Genomic DNA, 21,466 nt, shown 5'->3' on the forward strand with positions numbered 1-21,466 from the left:
ATTTTCAAAGCTTCATGATTTTCAATCCTGCTTGAATATTAAGAAATTAAGAGTTTAGAAATTTTCTGTGTATGGGTGTTTTGCCCACATGGACATCTGTAGGTCACATGCGTGTCTGGGACGGTGGGGGCTAGAACAAGGTATCAGGTGCCTTGGAGTTGCAGATTCCTGGGAGTTATTGTGAAGATGCTAGGAAGTGAACCTTGTCTTAATTAAGTACTCTTAATTTCTGAGCTCTTTCTCCAGCCATATATATACATACACACATACATACACACACACACACACACACACACACACACACACACACACACACATATATATTCACATTCTTCTAAGACCTATGGTCTATACCGTCTATTTGGAAAGGGCACAGCAAACTTATTCATTTATACAATGAAATATATTCATAATTAAAATGACAGTACCTGTGCTCTATTTACTATTTTATTTAATCCAACTTCTTAGGTTTTTTTTTTTTTTTGTGGAAATTAAACAAAAATAAAAATGTCTTTGACCACAATGGAAGAGTAAGTATTGTTTATCACATACAGGTAATGACAAAATTCATACACAGAGAAAATAAAACACCCTTAAGTTTTCTCCTTTTCAGCCACTGGGCAGTTTCTCTGTGTGGGTTCCCTTCAGGAAGTGTGGTAGATGAATGAGCATAGACTGCACCTTTCCATTCACTGAACAGAGCTTTATGCAGCCTCTGTTCACAGCAATCTTAGAACAAATGATGTCCAGGCCCTTGTGCCAGAGCATTCCGACAGCATCCTGGGTGGGAGCGGATATGCCTTCCATTTGAAAGCAGCTTCGGATGAGGCAAAACCAGAGCGAGAAGTCAATGCAGACCTGGGACGTGGGGAGTTTGGAGAGATGGAGGTTGTCTCTCTTGGTTCTAGCATCCCAGCCATTCCTCCCTCTCAGTGTGGAGCGGTGGGGCTGTGGAGCACGTGCTAGTTTCTGTGTCGTCTGGAACCACCTCTTAGTCTGTCTATTGCAAACATCTTTACTTGGTGTGCAGTGAAAGTGCAACCTTTCCCCACCCAGCACCCATCGTTGTATCAGTGGGCCCTGTGTGTGCTCTTGGTTGGAATAAATCTCCAACTCAGGGGCAATAGATCACAGCCACCATCATTTATGGCCTATAAATTAGAGGGCGGCTGGGAAATCTGGCTTTGGTGCCTGGCTGATCCCTCCTTAGATACAGTGTCACTTTTTTCTCGGGGGGTAGTGGAGGCAGGCTGTTTGGTCTCCTTCTGAACCCCCTGAAAGACAGTATTTACAGGCTATGGAAATACCTTAGCCACATGTTTATTTCTTTGAGACAGTCTGCCCGGAGCTCATTGGCTCCTTGTTCATGCGTCTGTCCGAGCTGTCTGGGCCTTTCGTAGCCTTGGGTGGCATGCGCTCCACATTTCCAAGGCTCCTCAGTGGGAGCAGAGCACGCTTTTAAAAGCCCCACCACACCCTGAGTGTTTGGGGTTTCATAATGGCAGAGTGGCTCTCTTCAGCACTCTGGAGGGTGCATTCCTGAGGCAGGGTGTTCCCCTCTTTCCACCGAAGCTACAAGGCTCCATTGATGGCTGGGATTGTCCCATCCATGATCCTCGAGAGACTTGGCAGTTCTGGGGGTGGGGGTGGGGGGTGGTTCCCGCCTCCTGTAGCCTGTCACATCACCGTCAAAAACAGACTTATAACTGTGGAAAGCTAGACTTCAGGATAACTTTTTCTGCTCTAGGGAAGTTATGGCCAGAGACATCTCTGGCAGATTCCAGAGGCTCATGCTGTCTCCATGTTTGGAAGTAAAGTATTATCATGTAAGCAGCCCTAAGGGTGCCTCTGTTTAGCCCATAGACACCTTGTGATGATCCCAGAAGGGACAAGGGGCGTGAGAGCCCAATGCAGTGGGATTGCAGAGCTAGAGGTGCACAGAAGGTCATCTGACCTGGCTCTCCACCAGATGCAGGAATCCTCACCCTGATGTCCCTGACGGGAGGTCATCAGCCTCAGTCTGTGGAGGTCGGGACCCTGCCTGGATCGCAGTCCTTGTTAGCTCTTCACTACTAGCTGGCTGTTCTCAGTCTGATCCATGTCACCCCTCCCTCCCTGTGCCAGGCTCTTGGGTCTATACTGTCCTGACAGGATAGTTTAGAAGAAATTCTACAAGGGTCTGGAGGAATTCAACCTCAGGTCTTGCTTAGGGTGTCCTTTTTCCAGTTACCTGGGTAATGAGGAAAACTAGAAATAACTAAAGTAGCTAACGGGTCTGCTTACCAATCATCTTTGTCCTCAGTGACCTTCTTCTTCAGGACACAGAATCATGTGTTGAAGCCACAGCCCAGGGATTCAAGCAAAGATACTTAGCCTCTGCCTTTCAGGTTTTGTGCCCATAAAACAGAACGACTGCTGTCCATTTCACATGGTTGTTGTGGTGACTGGGGTGCCTTTAAAGCACTGGCAACGCCAACTCATTATGCCCAGGGCTATGTAATAGTCCACCCAAGCAACACTTAGTCAACGATGAAGTTCAAACTTGTAGCAAGACCCCTCTGCGTGGAAGATACATTCCTTCTTCTACATCTCGTGGCCTCCTCTTTAAGCTCTTAAACCTGTTTATCTGAGGCCAATTCTTAGGAGCTGAGGTTTTGCTATCTCAAATGCTATATGCTTCCCCTGGTTTTGAACTCACTACCCATTACCCATATAATTAATGTGCCAGTCAAATAGCAAATGGTAGAGAATGAAACTGGCTTTTAAAAGGGCCGGACCTGGGATCAGGATCTGTCACTACTGAGCTGGGTGATCTTGTATTGGAAAGTAAATGTCTACAGTTAGGTTTTTCATGTGTAAAAGAAGGGGCATAAACTCTAGCTCCCAGATCGACAGCATATTCATGGCTCAGATAGGAGAAAAGGTGAGACAGGTTCTGGTGAACTTGAAGCTCCGGGGTTCTCATTTATAAAGTAGATGGTTATTCCTGCATGTGGAGATTATGTGAAGAAAACCTTTGCAAAGATTTCATCACAGAGGAAGCACTCATCAAACAGTGGGTGCTGTCACGTTCTCACAGCAATGACAGCATCCAATGAAGGCAGACTGAACAGTTCATACTTGGATGAGATATTCAAGCTAAGGCATCCACACTAGAGTTTCCTATGCTGAACAAACCTGGTTTTGCAGGACGGTTGCCTAGCATTAGGGCATGCAACATGGCTGTGAAGCAGATTTTTCTTCTGCCCACAGATAACTGGTCTCCAGGGGGGCCTCAATCCTGTGACCCTGTCTTCATTAGCCATGTGAACCTTCTGGCCTGGTCTGCCCTTGGTAATAATTCCTGCCAGGTCACAAAGAATATCTTACCCCATGAGCCTTGGGTTAATGCCAACCTTTGACCCTATTCACTTAAAAGGTAATCAACAGCAGAGGCATTCACTCTTGTACCCAGGGCCCATTTATCAAGGGACATTCTTGAGTTTCTTAGTTCATCGTGACTCCATGTGCCTGGATGCTGCCTTCTTCCAGAGATAAGAACAAAGGCAGGTATCTGAGTTTCCTTGTGTCTGGGCCATCCATCACCTTTTCTCTTCTCTCCACACCCAATTGAGTCAGGAACTCCCATTAGAGGGGCTTTGAGCTGATGACTCCGACAAAGCCCAGGACCCTGACTCCCCTTTCTTTATGATCCTGTTATCAGGCTGATGGGTGACAACCATGTGGGGGAACTGAGCAAGCAACCATCACTGACAAACGCAGAACACATGTTTGATGTCGTGAGGATGTGGCACTTCCTTTACTCTCACAGGGCTACTTCAGTCCAGCAAGTTTTGTATACGTGCCCAATTGCTCATCCATTCAATTATTTACTGTTCATCAAACATTTTTTTGAATGTTGTATACAAGCACTGTACTTTACTGCTTAGTGGGTTGGGGACAAAAGAAATCGACAACTCTTATTCTGCCTGTGTCCTTATAGGAGATAATGTTTGCCTTGGCAAGGCACTCACAAAACAACAACGTGCATAAGAGAGGGTGCATTATTTATTTCATGTATGTTTCATGTCTTTATTCATTCAATTTATTAATCGCCAGCTGGATGTCATGTATGATGCTAGATGTTGGTGTTTGGAGATGAGCAAGGAAGATAGAATTTCCATAATCATGGAAACTTGGGAAACTGCTGGAGTCTAAGTGACCAAGGACCAGCACAATTAAACAAAGATCTCTATTTTGAGAGAGATTTGGGCTTGCCCAGAAGTTAAGAAAATGAATTCCAGAGAGAAAGAAGACCACATGTAGAGCCCTATCATGGGAAAGAGATCAGCATTACACAAATTCTTTTTGTATTTATTTATATGATAATGGCAGTGCTTGTGTGTGTGTGTGTGTGTGTGTGTGTGTGTGTGTGTTTGTAGCAAAATTGTAGGAATTGGCTTTGTTCTTCCACCATGTGGGCTTTGGGAATTGAACTCAGGCCATCAGGCTTGGCAACAAGCCCCTTTACCCACATTACTATCTTGATGGCCCGAGATACACATTTTTTGAAAAGATACTTTGCAAACAGGTGTGTGGCGTTGGGAGTTAATGACAGGTAGGACAGGAGATGAGGCTGTAGATTTAGGAAAAGTTTAGTAGAGCAGGCTGTGACTGGAGTTTGTGGAAGACAAATACTACGAGTTTAGAAACCTGTCTTGGGTTATTTATGACTGTTTTCTGTAGCATTCAGCCAGCCAAATGGAGCCGATGGCTTCAACGTGTGGGACAGAGACAAACCCTACGTTATTGCTGAACTTTAGGAGACATTACTAAGAACTGGAACTGGAACTGGAAGCCCTACAAATGGCTAAGAGTTGTAATAACCTAATTGGATTCAGAGCACAGGGAATACATTTTGGATAGGAAGTATGGAACAAGCTGAACAAGGGGAAAGTACAAGGAGAGAAAAAGGCAGCACTTCCTCCCTCTGTGTGCACCTCTTCCAATGTGAAAAACATCTCTACGAAGCAGGCATTAAGACATTGTTACTTCTGTGTTCAGATGTGAAAACTGAGGCCCATAAAGGTAACTAGCCAAGGACATTTGGCCAGTAGGTCTGGAGTTGGGAAACCTTCCATACAAAGAGAGTGGAGTGGAGATAAAACCAGTGGCTCATCATAGCTGAAGAAGAGGTTGTCCTCTAGAAGGGATCTCTCTGTTTCCTCTGCTGCCATTTGAGGATGGTGGGTATTAGCCAGCTTTCCATCTCTGTGACAAAGGCCACAAGAAACACAGCTTAAAGGAGGAGTTATCTTGCTTCACGGTTTTAGGGGCCTCAGTGCATGGGCATTCCATTGTTTTTCTGCTGGTGGGAAGGCAGTTGTCCTGGTGGGAAGTATCATGGTGCAGAGCTGCTCATTTTCTGCAGTCCAGGGAATGAGAGAGAGTGAAGGGGAAGGAGAGAGGGTGAGACAGTGAGTGGGAGCGAGAGCACACACTAGAGACAAAACATGCCCCTCAGAGGCACACCCTCAGTGACCTCGTTCCTCCAACAGGTCCCACTTTCCAAAGTCTTCATCACCTCCCAACAGTCCATTCAGCTGTGGATCTGCAATTACATAAGCCGTGGATGAGTTCTGAGTCCTCATGATCCAGGAGCATCATTGTACTGGGACTAAACCTTCAGCACAGGAGACTTTGGGGAGACTTTAAGATCCAAGCCACAGCATACAGCATTTCAAATGTTCATCTTCCACTGCCGAAGGTCAGGAATAGGCCATGTCACGTCACCTGGTTGTGTTGCTAATGCTGACTGACTGACTTTCATCAGCTCCAATGGCTCCCTATTTCTGTTTCTATGGCAATCCTCATCAGTGTCAGAGGAGATTCTTCTGTATCTATGACTGCAATGTCTTGGACCTATGATCCCTGGTGATTGTGAAAATGCAACCTTGGCTATTTCCTCTCTCTTAGTCTCTTGCTTTTCTTCCTGTGGGTATAGGGATGCTTTTTTCTTGCTACAGAAGCTCCCATAAGCAGCCAATATCCACTCTTCACCTGAACATAGCTGGCTGACTTTGCATGGATTGGTAAGCTTTACTTCAAGGGTCATTCCCCGAGCTGTGTCTCTTATCAACCACCATGTTTGGCAGAAATGGCATAGAGACAGACATAACTCTTTGGGCATGTGACCTGTGTATCACACAGTCTTATGCCTGGCTCAAAGCACCATGGCCACAGTCTTAAAATTATTAGTCTTTTATCTTTGAGAATATTTCCTAAGTGAGTTCTACGAGACAACGGAGCATGCATAAGAGGAGAGGAGAGGAGAGGAGAGGAGAGGAGAGGAGAGGAGAGATGCAGAGTATGTCTTTTTCCACTGAACACTCATAACACTCTTGAGCATCCTGGTGGATCTGTGGGTTGTGCACAAGGTAGGCATTGGAATTATATCATTCTAAGAAGCACAAACTGCCAAGGTATCCCATTCCATAAATGCAAATTATTTGTGCGATTTCATATATTAATCATGCATTAATGCTAAAAATGATGACTGATGAAGGACAAAAATGTAGGCTGAGCATCTACTGAAGTCTTAGCTCCATTTTTGGAGTGGAAACTCTCTCCTCTCTCCTCTCTCTCTCCTCTCTCTCTCTCTCTCTCTCTCTCTCTCTATATATATATATATATATATATATATATATATATATATACACCAGACACGCAACCTATAATCCATAGGTCATATACACTGTGTAATGACACAGCTATGAACATGTCCCAATACAAAATCATGAACTTAGCTTATACCATTAGGACTTTTGTTTTTCTGTTCCTCCTCCTCCTTCCCTCCTCTCCTCTCCTCTCCTCTCCTCTCCTCTCCTCTCCTCTCCTCTCCTCTCCTCTCCTCTCCTCTCCTCTCCTCTCCTCTCCTCTCCTCTCCTCTCCTCTCCTCTCCTCTCCCCTCCCCTCCCCTCCCCTCCCCTCCCCTCCCCTCCCCTCCCCTCCCCTCCCCTCCCCTCCCCTCCCCTCTCCTCTCCTCTCCTCTCCTCTCCTCTCCTCTCCTCTCCTCTCAGTCCTCCTATTTCCTCCTCTTCTTTCTCCTTCTGTTTCCCACTCTGTGACTTATTCTTGAATGTGAACTCTTTAGATGACAATGCCCTGTTGCAACATCAAAAGATTAGACAGACCTGTAGGCAAAAGAAGGACTATGGAGGAACATCCCGGAGGAGCAGAAAAATTCTAAGAGACCGAGGAACAGAAAGCTTGCAGTGAGATTGCATCTTCTAAAAATGTCATAGCTATACCCATGACATCTCATGAGCATGGCTACCTAACATGATTTGAGGAAGGCTGACACCAATAGGCATGCTAGCATGAAGTCAGAGAAGCAACACCCATGAAGTCTGATCAACGTGGCTTCTTAAGATGATATGAGTAAGGTTGACACCAATGAGCACGCTAACATGGAAGGGAAAATATCATGGGCCTCAATTCTAGACAGGAAATTATAGGTAGCTAAAGAATTCTGAGAATAGGAGAAATAGTCTTTATGAGGAAAGAGCCCCCATTGGCTGTCTAATACTAAATAGTCATGATACACATACAACTAACACTGTACAGACAGAACAGGATGTCTATCTTTCCATAGGAATGGATGTATTGGTTGGTTACCATTCTATGTCACTCTGATTTCTACTATCATATGTCTGCCTGTCCATATGAATGATTATATTAGTTTGCTGATTACTGTTATTTGTTGAGAATTAGCTGACATTTCTAAGCACAACTCAAATGTCAAAACACCCAACCAGGACCTGGGAGACACACACAAACACACACACACACACACACACACACACACACACACACACACAGAGTGAAAACAAAATCACCTCTTGTATATTTGAGGGCAACTCTGTTGTCCTCTCTTCTCTCCTCCAGGTTTCAGGATTAGCTTCTTGCCTTCAGTCTCCTTTCATCTGAGTGGGGGAACAGTTATTAGATCTGTCTCTTCTCAACAACTTTCAGTTTATTCAAAGGTTTCTTAGCCCTGAGATTGCACTGTAGGCTGAGCAGTGGGGTTACATAAGGACTCTTCCATCCACGATCATTGTAATTATTTATTTTAATTAATGCAGCTCAAAGAACCATTCTTTTGGCAGCTGTAGCATTCCATTAATACCATTAATTGCTTACACAGTGACTTCAATATGAAGTACATTCAATGTATGTACTAATTTATTTGATCCTTTTGATAATCTTATAAATAGACTCTATCATTCTATAGAAGACAGAACAGAGATAGAGGGGGACAATTGGTGTAGGTCTGGCCCTAAGGAGAAGAATCTTAAGAGCGTGATATGTCTTATTGTAGCTTGGTATCCTATGTCTGGTTGATGTCCCTGGGAGGCCTGTTTTCTTCTGAGGGGAGGCAGAGGTGAGGTGGATATGGGGGAGAGGGAAGGTGGGGGAAGGGAGAATTGAGGGAGGGGAGAGAGGTGAGGGAGGGGAAAGGAAAAACAAAACAAAATTGTGAGAACTTCTGAAAGTATTCAGCTTAGACACCACGATGAGGATGGCGTCCTCCACAGTTGGGGAGAGGAACACCTAAGACTCAAGAGCAGTGAGAAGACCCAGGCAGCAGAGTGCAGAAGCAAAAGACCAGGATCAAGGCAGACTAGACCTGCAGATGTCAAAGAAGTTCCATGGTTGAAGCTTAGCCCAGAAGCAGCCAAAAACTGTTCAAACTGCAGAGCCTATGATGGGGGAATCAGACATCTTACACAGAAGACAAGGGCCAAAGATGCCATCCAGTTTCTAGTGTCACAACATATGACATTGAAGAGGGTAAGGGGAGGAGGGAGGAGCAGAGAAGAAGAGAAGAAAAGAGGTACGAGAAAGGGAGTGTGGAAGGGCCAGCAATAGAAGTTCCGCCTACCCATTGGCAGCTCATTTCCCCCCCTGATTTCCACCCCCTCCCTCAAGGAGGGCAGCAGCTTCAGCTGTTTTATTGCCCAAGTGAGCGAGCACAGGGCTGCCTGCAGATGGTCCTGAGGAGTTTGGAGATCATTAGATGGGTGATTTATTGCAGGTCGAAGCAGAGCAATTTCGTGCCTCTCACAGCAGCCCTTGAAGCCTTGTGATGAATGAGAAGCCAGGTACTGTAAAGGAAATGTGTAATGCTGGGAACAGCATGGCCAGGAGACAGAGCCCCGGGTGGGCCACAGGCTGGAGTGGGTTGCATGGCTCTACACTATTAGGCAGACCCTTGTATCCGGGCAGGCTGCTTCTGTTTGAGCCTCAGTTTTCAATCCATGACACGAAGGAGCCAGGCAAGATTTTCCTTGGGGGATTGTTTCTAGTTTCCTATGTGTATACCATTCTGTCTTCCCCATCATCAGCATTCACCAATGTCCTGTGTGCTATACTGCACATGCGTCATCTCAGCAGGCATAGCCACAGCACGGCTTGGCATACCCGTCCTGTAGATTGCTTCTCTTAGCTTCTTCTGCTGAGTCCCGAATCCTCCATGGAGCCACTGGTCTCCTGGCCCCTTTCACGATAAGTCCCTTACAGCACTCCTCTCTGTAACCAAATTTCCCTAACCTCTTTCCTCCTGGGTCTGACTGAGAAATGATTCGTAGTCTTCAAAGCATCATCAGTAGTAAAACCTGACTTCTACAGTGGGGGCATACAAGAGACAAGGACCCAGCTGGGCTACAGAAAGAATGCTTTCATTGGTTAGCTCTCATCCCAGTGAACCTCGAGCATTCACAAGTTTAAGCAGAGGTAGGATATTCACAATTTACAAACTGAAAAATGTTTCTGTGTATTGATACAGGGTCTCTGTAGCGTAGGCTGACTTAGAGCTCACTATGTAGCCTGTGCTGGCCTCAAACTTGAGATCTTCCTATCTCCATTTCCTGAGTACTGTGATTCAGGTCTAAGTTTGGACATTTCACAGCTGTGCCATCCTTTTAGAAGCCAACTTTGGGATGCTTATTTGGCCTCCTTCCTTTGTAGATCTTGAAAAGTCCTGACTCCATTTCTCCCTTTAGCCAAGCTGTATACGTGGCTCATGAGAACTTCCAAATGCCTTAAGAACCCTCTCTCTGGCTGTGGACCTTCAGCAGACAAAGGACAAATGAAGATCTTTGGGTCCAAGGTGGGTCAGGATGGTGAAGGATAGAGGAGGGAACAGGTACCAACACTGGAAAAAAAAAAGAATTGAGCAGAGAGAGGGATAAGAGAAATGCTGGGATGTAAGCATCTAAAATAATCCTTTGACAAGACAAAAAACAATCCTTTTTTTATTTTTATTTTTATGCAGGTGACATGCCAGTGTGCACAGTTCCACTAGGAGGCTACAGTATAGACCTCACCATTAGGTGTTTTGTGAGGTGTGAAACATGGATGGTTGTGCTTGGTGCTGATACCAAATGTTCTGTTGAAATGAAGTTGCTGGAAAGCTGGCCTAGGTGCCTGATAGGAGCAGGGCCACCGGGATGATGTGCTACTATTGATCTCACAGAGGAGGGCTGGAATGGTAACTCAGTTTGTAAAGTGCTTGCCTTGCAAGTGTCAGGACCAGAGTTCAGCCTCCAGAACTTGCGTTGAAAAGTCTGGGTGTGGTGGCTACAAATTTGTAATCTCAGCACTAGGGAGGTAGAGACAGGTGGATTTCTGAAGCTTGCTAGCCTAGCCTATTTGGGGAGTTTCTTAAGTCAGTGAGAGATCCTATCTCCGAAACAGCCGAAGTGGGTGGCATCTGAATATGACTGGCCAAGGTTGTCCTCTGATTTCATGCATATGCACATGTATACTTGCATACATGCACAGACACACTCCTGCATGTGATATGGTTTCAATGCTTTTCAACCCAAGGAATCTAGGCTAAGGGATCAAGGCTTATCATGCTCACTAATGGATTACAATCTAAACCTGGAAGGAACTGGACAAGCTAGGACTCTTTGGAAAGAGGTATCACAGCCCAGTTCAAAGCAGGAGGCAGAGCACAGAACTGGACTTTGGTTCACACCCAGGCTGTGCTGAGCAATGGTTACAGGTGTCCTGTTGGCTGGGAGTGCAAAGGCTTTGACCTTGAAGAGCCTCTGGTGCTTCAGGTCCATTGTTCCAAGCTCACAGCCTGATGCTTGCAATTCACAGTAGATGCTCTGGGAACATCTGTTTCTCCCATTCTGCTTCCATGTGCAGTGAGGATTTTTGCATGCTTATATCTTAGCCTCAGTTCCAGCTCAGAGTCTGCAAAACATCCCGAAGGCCTCCCATTCCATGTGGCCTCCTCCAGCAGCTGCCCAGCATCCTTCATCTATCCTTCTTCACACCCATGCCCACTTTCAGCACACCCCTCTGGCCTCCTTCCAAGAATCTGTGATAGTGGGGCCTCCTGTCAAAGAAAGAGCTTCCTCAAGAGGGGATTGTTTTTTTTTTTGGTTTTGGTTTTTTTTTTTTTTTTCCTGCTCCTCAGCTGGGACCAGCTGTTTCCAGCTTGCAAAGGAAACCTTCACTTCCAGTCCTCCATTTGTTCCAGGGTAAAACTAAGTATTCATGGACCACCCAAAGCTTAAGCTGTGTTGGAAGAGACCCTGGAAATGTTCTGGATGCCACTTTATTGGGGAGGGGAAGCTGGCAGCGGCTACCAGAGTGGGCAATGCCTGGGAAGAGCACAAGCTTTGGGGCCAGGCCAACATGGTTGGGCTCCAATATTTGACTAGCATTGGACACATGGATCCCTGTATTCATCTTAACAGGTTCTTGAGCAAGCCAAATAAAGCGATGTATGTATATATAGCATCTCATCTGTTTAGAACCTTTGGAAAGATGCTCAGGTGACAGAGTCCAGAAGAAGAGTAAGAGGGAGATTGCCTTTTGGGTCTGATATGTCTGTTCCCTAGACTGCCCTTCTTGACTTTTCTCCTTCAATCTCCACTATACCACACTCCCTTTGCTTTGCTGTGCTCATATTCTGGTCCCACTAACTCTGTCTTTTCTTCCTGAGAAGCTTAGAGTTTGAATAGGGCTCATGCTGGTCCCTTTTGTAGCTGGAGCAGAGGTGGAGGCGGAGCAGGGAAGAGACTTGCCATTGTTGATGAGTGGAACATCTCCAGGACAAATTTTTTAAGAATTACCTTTTATCCCTTTATTCTATTTTTTTATTTATTTCTTTGCATGAAGAAGTCAGAGGGCCTTGGCCAGTCTTGTTCAGATGTTACCCATGTCAAGTTTTTTGGAGATAGGATCTCTCACTTTCATACATACTCATAAAGTTTCATAGCTGCATAGCATGCGTTTAGTCATTTTACTATCCCTGAACCCTATCCCAGCCTCCTTCCCTGTCCATTGAGATATGTCTCCCCAACAAACCCCCCCTACTCTCATGTCTGTCTTACGTACATGCGTGACCCAGTGAGTTCAATTAGGTTTTTTTGCATGAACATGGTTCGGAGGTTATTGATTGAAGCAAGTGGTTACACCATTGAAGAAAGTGACTTTACCCCAAGAAACTATTAACTGCCCATTGTGCCTCATAAGTGGTGGGGTCTCATGAGACCATTCCCCTTCCACAATAGAATATTGATTGGCTGAATCTCTTATTGCATAATTCCAGTATGTCCACTTTGCAGGCATTCTTCCAGAAAAAAAATGGGAAGGATGAGAAAGAAACCCCAGTCCCCAGTACAGTGCTAAGTACCCAGCATTTACCTACCATCATTGCTGTTTGTAACAATTATGACAGTGTTATTCCCAATGGGTAAGAGAAAGGTTCTGGTCATCTCTAGCACTCTTTAAGTAGAGTGAAGGAGTGGAGAGCTGGTATATTCCTGGCAACGTAGCTTTAAGCTAATAACAGATCATCAAGAGGGACCTCTGACTCATGAATGAGGACAGAAGGAGAATGACAAGGTGAGCTGTATCCGCAAGGGATGGCAATGGAAACCAAAGCATTATCTCTTGGGGTTCATAGCAGGATCTCATCTTTCAGACAGAATCTGGAAAAGTAGCTAGAAGTCAGATCTTATGGAGAGTGGTCTGTGCACATTGACCAAAGCTCAAGAGCTGGGTCTGCAATGACTAGCTCTAGTGGAGAAAGACATTAGGACTTTGTGCATCTTCCATGGAAAGAATTCTACAGCTCTTGAGTACTTTCTGTGTGGTTTTGCAGTGGATACTTAATGACCATGTTTAGTTCCATTTTAGAGATGAAACACTTAAAGACCGTGAGAAGTCTGGCCACTTACACAAAGAAAGAAACAATATAAAGTGATATCTCTCACAGCAAACCCATTGGTCTCTCTCTTCTGTCAGGCTGCCTTTCAAAAGATATGTGTGCAAAGGAGATACATTTATGTTCTTATTCAAGTTTAGGATTGTTTCCCAATTGTGGCTTTGATAAGCTGTTACTAACTTTGTGGACTATAACAACTTAAACATTTTCTTATAGTTTTGGAGGTCATAAGTTGGAAATGAATTCTAAATAGCTGAGGTCTCAAGGTATGTGTAGGACTGCATCCATCTATAGACACCAGTTTCCCAAATCCATTTCCTTAGATGTGCGTATATTCCTTGGCTCTTAGGCTCACATCATGGGCGGGTCCTTCTTTCACTCAACCTCTATGAGCATGTTGCCTTCTTCTGTTTCTGACTCTGATCCAGTGTGTTCCCCTTACACGAACCCTTGTGATTATACTGGACTCGCCCAGGTAACCCACCATACCTCCCCCAGGTCTTAATCTCACCTGAGGTGTTCTTTCCTGGTATAAAACAACATCTACAAATTGTAGGAATCAGGACACAGGCATTTTTAAGAAGCCATTACTCAGCTTATCACCATCGCTAAGCAATGTTGTGAGTCAGTGTATTCTGCTCCCTGTTAAATCTGTAGTCGGTGCTGTTCGGCATAGTTATTACTTTAGAACAAAGAGGACCCCTTGGACTTTCAGCATGATTATTATGCACATTTATTAAGCACTGCTGTGCATCTGGCACAGCTGTAAGTTAGTTCCTGGGACTTCACATAGGATTCACTTCCCTCATGAGGGCCAGTGCTATTGGAATCTGCATCTCTCAGATGAGGGACCATCACATCGATGAAGTAACCTGTCCCCAGGTATTAACGTGGGAGAGGCAGGTAGAAATCCTGGTTGTCTGGTCCCTAAGCTTTCACCAAGAAGTCACTACCGTGGCTGTGAACATCAGGAGGGTGGAACATGAGTCTGTTGCACTGAGCCAGCTGTCTGCTGTAGTGACGATCCATGCTTGACTTCCCTGGTTCTAAATAGACCCTCTGTGCTTAAGAAAGTGTGGCACACTGAACACCGTTGACGTGACAGACTTTACTGATGGTTTTAGAGATGGTGAGTGTGATTACTTAGCGGCACACTAGCTGGCATTTTGTGTGTGCCTCTTCACTAACAGCAAATTATTCTTTTTTCTGTTTTACCAGAAATCCTGCCCGCCCCCCCTTTTCTGTTCATTTGGTTAGTGGAATGTCTAGCTAGGGAGAAGGGTGATGTCATGGCTGTGGCTGGTTTTGGAAGCTGCCTCCTGAGCTCTGGTCCTATAATGCAGAGGGTGGCGAGGACCCACCCCCCCCCTTCTCTCTCATCTTTGTTTCTGCCAACTTCTTGCTTGGTGGCGTGCCTCCTCTCCTGGTCTCTCCTTAGCTGGAGGCAGCTGTGAGGCCAACATCTGTTTGTGTAGCTGCCATTTGTCCCCAATGATTAGCCTTGGTGCTTATATGTTAAACCAGTCCTGGGGGGATACAGACTCTCACCTTCTTTACCACTTGGTAATCTTGCAGTCTCATTTGTTTCTGGGGCTATCTGTTGGCAGTCTATATGAATAAAGAAAGAGAATAAAACATATTTCACTTTAGAACTACAAGCAAATATCCAAGTGAGGATAAGCTATAAAACTAGCTGTTCATGGGCACGTTGGTGGTGTAATATGTGAGGAAGGGATGAAGACAAGCCGCTCCCTTGAAATGTCTTTCCAGAGGGGCTCTGAAAGTTCCCCTGACCTCCTATGACAGTGCTAACTAGCTTTTAGATAGATACCCTTTTCCAGGGAATAAAGCTGGAAGATGCTACCTAGTCACGCTTCCTCCATTGCTCAAAGTCTATAACCTATTAAGAAGCTGGGAGAGGAGAAAATCAACCCAATTACTGTTAAGACTACAGGCTAGGTTGATAAACACTCAGCAAAGTATGTTACAAAATTAACATAGAAAACCAAGTAGCCTTTCTATGTAGCAAGGATTGAAAAATAAGCCAGGAAAACAATCCCATTTGCAGTAGCCTACATTTTTTTTTCTTGTAATAAAGACCTATGCAACAAAAACTGCAGAACACCAAGGGAAGAAATCAAGAAAGGAACTAGAAAATATCGAGGCCATCTTAGGACCAACAGAGTTAATATTGTAAAAATGACCACCCCCCTTCCGAATTTAATGCAATGCCTATAAAAACCCCAGCACAATTCTTTCCAGAAATTGAAAAAAAAAAACCTTAAAAATCCATATGGGAGCATAAAAGATACAGAATAGGAGAAACAACCCTGAAAAACAAAAACACTACAGGAAGTATCACCATCCTTGATTTCAAGTTCTACTACAGAGCTATCATAATTAAAAGACCATTGTACTGCCATAAAAACAGACACACTGACCAGCTGGATAGAGCTGAGGACCCATACACAAGCCTACTCTCACACAGCCACTTGATTTGGACAAAGAGGCCAAAATATACATATGAGAAAAGCCATCATCTTCAACAGATGGTGCTAGACGACTGGAAAGTTACATGTAGACGTATGAAGCTGGGTCTATGTTTTTTAACCTGCACACAAATCAATTTCCAAATGGATAAAAGATCTCAATGTTAGCCCAGAAATTCTAAAAGAAAGAGTAGGGAGCACACTTCAGGATATAGGCTCAGATAAGAACTTTCTGAATAGAACTCTGCTCACCCAGGAAACAGGGCCAACAATCAACAGGTGAGACTCATGAAATTAAAATTTGTACTGCAAAGGAAAGTATTAATTGGCTAAAGTGGGAGCCTAGAGAATTAATACAATTTTTTCCAGCTATATCTCTGACAGAGGATTAGCATCTAGACTATACAAAAACAAAGCAGAACAGAACAGAACAAAACAAAACAAAACAAAAACAAAAAAAAACCCCAAACAAACTCAAGAGCTGAACACCAAGAAAGAAAACAGTGAAGCAATTAACTGTGGGCTATGAAACATAACAGAGTTTTCAGAAGATATACAATGGCTAAGACACATTTTAAAAAGCATTTACCATCCTTAGCAACTAGGGAAATAAACAATTAAAATTCCTTGAGATTTCATCTTACCAAAACCAGAATAAATAAGATTGAGAAAACAATGGCCAACAAATACTGGTGAGGGGCATGGGAGGGGCTAGGAGGGGAATGAGAACTCACATACACTGTTGGGGTAATCCTGGGACTCAGCCCAAACCCTCCTGTATATATACTCAAAGGACTCTTATTTCCTGTGTCGGAGAGACACATGCACATCCATGTGATGTTGATAGCGACGAGAGCATTGAAACAGCTTAGATACCCATAACCTGATGACAGGTAATGAAAATGTGGTGTTCATGGAAAGTGAGTTTTTATTTAGCTGTAAAGAAAAATGAAATTATGAAATCTGCAGGTAGATGGGTGGAACTGGAAAACATTAAGTTGAATGAGGTAACTCAGATCCAGAAAGACAAATGTCACATGCTCCCAGGTATATGTGGAGCTCGGTGAGGGCATAGAGGAATACCTATAAATGCCAGGAAATTAGAAAGCGACCATTGGCAAGAAAACAGATTTTAGTGGGAGCATAGTGGAACCCAGGTGATATGAAAAGGGAGTGGGGTTTAACTGGAGAGAGGGATGGGAGGCCAGGGCGGTAGGGGGACATTGATGTCTAATTGATGTTACTCTACAGAGAGACTATTGTCATCTCCAAAGTCATAGGTTATCAAATAGAAAAATCTCAATGCCAGGCACGAGACATTTCCCTTGAGATGTTAGTCAGAAGTGTCCTGGAGATGCCCTGCTCCCAGAACAATACAGTCTATTGTCATTGTTCTTGGTTGTCCACCAAAACTTGCTGGTAAGACCCAATTTCTGATGACACCTCCCACTTCAGATGCAGGGGATGTAGAGATCAAGATGGCACTGATCAGGAACCTTCCTCTCCTCTCTGCTGGCTAGCTCTCATGGCACAGGAAGGTGCAATTCAGGCTGCTGGGACACAAAGGCCGTCAACAGTTTTACACACATGGCGACTGCAATAATGACTGGATAGCAGGACAGGCCCATGGGTGCCATGGTGGTATGAACATTATGGTGGTAACCAAGCACGTTCTCATTGGCTTGAAAGCCTACTCCACAGGAGGAAACATAAACCTGGTACCGAACATCTGGCTAAGAACCCACGGTTGCGGGAGCTTAAAGGCTCCAGGGGTAAACCTACAGATGTTATTTTTGCTAAATGGATATGATATCAAACAGCCCTCTACATTTGTATGTCAGTGCCCATAGATTAGTGTGGCTCTCAGGCACCATCAGGGGCGCTTCTTTGTGCCGTGAATGGCAGTTAGTGTGCAAATTCACAGCAGGTTAAAGGGCAGAGAACAAATGTCTGAAGAGTGCTTAGCCATGGACGGGCTCTGTATCACATCCCTTCTCCAGGACTGACAGATCATCACTAAAGATGCGGTTAAAGATTGTAACAGTCAGAGGTTGGGGGGTTGGAGTGAAACAGTCTTTTGGACATGACAGGACCACCACACTCAGAGCATATCAGAGACACATCAGAGCAGTTTGGTTGCCTGCACGAGACCTGCACAGAATCAAGGCAGTCAACATTCTACCACGGACTGGGGAGGGGTTCATGAAACCCACGAGTGCTTAACTCTTATCAGACAACAGCTTCTCAGAGAGAGTCGGGAGTGGTCTCTCTTAGGATGACTGTGCTCCTGTGAATGGCCTCATGCCCACGAGCATACAGAGAGTACAGATTAGGCTCCGTGCATTATAAAAAAACAGACAAAAACAAAAAGAAGACATGAAATTTTAAAGAAGGAGGTAGGATCTAGGAGAAGTGGGGGCGTATATGTTCAAAATGCACTGTGAATATGCACGCAATTCCTAAAGAATGAATAAATTATTATATTAAAAACGACATAGTTGGATGTAGATGCTGGACACATGTCCACCTGTGAGCATGCTGTGGTCTGTCTGAACCTACCACATTGGTGAGGAGATGAATTCGACTCATATCCATTTGCATGTTTGCTACAAAATAGCTTGAGTCACGTTTGCAGCACCTGGCATTCAGTGGGGGGCCAAGGCCGCTCTATTTCTGGGGAATGTTCAGTACTCAGTTCTTGGTGCACTTGAGGTGCACTGGAGGAAGAGTTGGGGTGAAGGGTACATCTGGACGAGGTCTTCATATGGGTCTGAGCTGAGGGCCCATAGACTTTCACTTCTTTGGGGTCCTGGGTTTGCCAACCTGCCTGGCTTTGTAGTCCGTAATGATACCATTCGTGTCCAGCAGGTGGAGCTGTTGCTACGTGAAGGACAGTTTTGGAAAGTGTCTTGAACTGGAAAAAACAGGCTCATTCTCTCCTTTTTTTTTTCCTCTTTCTTCTCTTAAAAAAAAAAAAAACGGTAAAAAGGCTTTGTATACTCCCAAGTTTAGGTAATATTTAAAACAAATTTGAAAGAAACCAGAGCCTTCTCAAATCCGCACTATTCTCAGGCCTCCCTCAGGCTCATGGAAGTCTGTTGCCCACTGTGAGGCTTTACCCTTTCCCTTTGTTCTCCCCCTCCCTCCCTCCCTCCCTCCCTCCCTCCCTCCCTCCCTCCCTCCCTCCCTCCCTCTCTCACTCCCTCCTTTCTTCTAGTGAACCTCACCTATTTGGTTAAATGTATGGATTTTTAAAATAGTGAGACTACACCTGGGCTTGTTAATTGCAGGATCTTGTTTCAAAACAAAACAAAACAAAACAACCCCAAAACCTCCCCAAAACAAAACAAAAAAAAACCAAGGGAAACTTAAAAGAAAGAAGTGTGTACGCGTTAGCACTGTTTGCTACTTTGGTGGATAGGATCATAAACGACTTTTTCTCATTTTCTCATTGTTTTGCTTTATATAAAAATTATTCTGCACCAGCATTTTGTGATTTTTCTAAAACGTAGGTTTAGCTTTCTGTGAGCCCCATGTCTCTTTTTCTGACCCCAGTAATTCATGATTAAAAAAAAATGGTTTGTGTGTGTGTGTCTGTGTGTGTGTTGATGCAGCATCTCATTCTGTAGCCCAGGCTGGCCTGGAATTTGAGATTGCCTTTCTCTGCTTTGACTTCCTTGGAGCTTTGGGGTACAGGGATAACCCTGGCGTTTTTTTTTTTTTTTTCTGATTGTTTGTTTGTTTAAATCATTCCCATCTAGATTCTGCCAAATGGCTGCAAACCATGCTGCTGATGCAGACATCTCGATAGTTCCTCAGATCCATTTGCTCTGTACCTCTTGGTCATTTCCTGTGTGTCACGTAGGTCACTTCACACCATGTGTATCGTGAGGCTGATGTGAGTAGCTGGGTAGCTGGTAGCACTGCATAGGAAATGGAGGCTGCTTCATGTCCCAGGGCCACTGTGCAAGCTCCAAGCAACACCCTTGAATCCCTTTCTGTGGTGTGTGTGTGTATGTGTGTGCGCGCGGGCCTTGGGAAACATGGATAGAAGAGAAAGCATCTTAAGTCACTGTCTCTTCCTGTAATGGGTATGCTGCTCCTGTATTCCGAATCTCTTCTACCTGTGACACTCAAGTCCACCCTCCAGAACTGGAAGCCTCAGAGATGGTTTTGGACTCTTTCTGTTGCCTCCTGTTTAAGGTCATTGCCTAAGCTGTGTGTCATGTTTTACGTATGCCTCTCAGCTGCTTCCTCCATCTATGACCTCCCTGTTGTCTTGATCAGAGCCCACCACATCTTTTCCATAGATTCACTTCATACACTTCCTGGCCACTGACTAGTCTCTGATTTTTCTCTAATAACTCCACTAGGACATGGGTTATCCTTTTTTGGGGGGGCCCCATTACATGCTGAGCACAGGGAGTTGAGAGTTACTCTCTATAGGTAGTTAGAGTTTAGAAGACCTTGATAAGAGAGAAAATGGCCAGAAATGGTAGAAGGAGAAAAAGATCAGGGAAGATGGTGTGTCTGGGGACAGGAGTTATAATCCTGGAGGCTCAGAAAGCTGAGGCAGGAGGATTGCACATTCAAAGCCAGCTTGAGGTGGGGCTCTTCAAGGCCCTAGGTGTAATTCTTGGTACTACTGGGAGGGGTGTGGGTGGGGTTGGATGGAGGGGGAGGTGAAGAGAGAGATGGAGGCGGAGGGGAAGAGTGAGGAGGACAGGAAGAATAGGAGAGAGAGAACAAGAATAGGGGAGGAAAATGAGAGTTCAAAGCCAGAGAACCCAAAGGTAATCGTAAGGGCTGCCACGGAGCCAACAGTGGGGCTGGTGCTTGGTGGTGTGCTGCATTGGCCTTTACTTGGTGTAAGAATCTACTTTTCAGATAAAGAAAGGAAGGGTCAGTTTGAAGAACTCACGCCAGATGATGGGGTTTTGGGAATGCAGAGTTTGTGCTTCGTCGCTTAGGGAGGTTCTGTTTATCAGGGTCTTGTCCACTAAGTCAGAGACCCTCTTTCCTTTGGGGAATGGATGCCGCCCAGCAAGGCAGACCCTGCCTGTGATAGTACTAATGGGATATACTCTCCCCTGGCACTGTTTAAAGGAAGTCCTCTGCAGCACAAACCTTAAAGTTCTCGAAGCAGGAAAGAAGTGAAGACGGTTGGTTCAGCCAGGCTATCGTGAGCCCTGCAGCCATCACCCAACTTACTTCTTGGGACCCTTCATGTGGACTAGAGAACAGGTTTCTGAAGCACTTCATGTCCCTGGCAGAGGCTCCCCTGCAAGGTATGGAGTTCCAGAATGCTGCATCTGCCTGCTGCCAGATGCAAGGGCTCCAAGCCATCCACATGGGAAAGGGCAGGAGGAAGGCTACTAGAAAACCGCCGCTGAGAGAGTTGATGGGCCTGGATCCTAGTTCTGCTGCTTGCCAGCTCTGTGGTTAGAATAAAGACTTTCGTGCTTCTGTACCTCACAGTCCCTGCCACTCAGCACACACTGTCATGCTCTCACACATTTGAGCTTTCCTTCAGGATGCTGTGTTGGCCGTTCCAAATGACTTAACTGTTTTCCCCAGTGGCCTGTGATCTCCTTGAGAGCAAATATCTCTCTTCTCCATTCTGCATTTATTTTACACAAGAGCAAAGAAACAGAGCTGTGTACACATTTGAATACATGCACACCCATGCTTGAGTGTGCATGTGTTATGTGCATGTGTGCATGTGCACACACATACACACACGCAC

The sequence above is a fragment of the Mus caroli genome, unplaced genomic scaffold (assembly GCF_978045245.1).
Source record: "Mus caroli unplaced genomic scaffold, Mus_caroli_1 scaffold_16, whole genome shotgun sequence".
Lineage (NCBI taxonomy): Eukaryota > Metazoa > Chordata > Mammalia > Rodentia > Muridae > Mus > Mus caroli.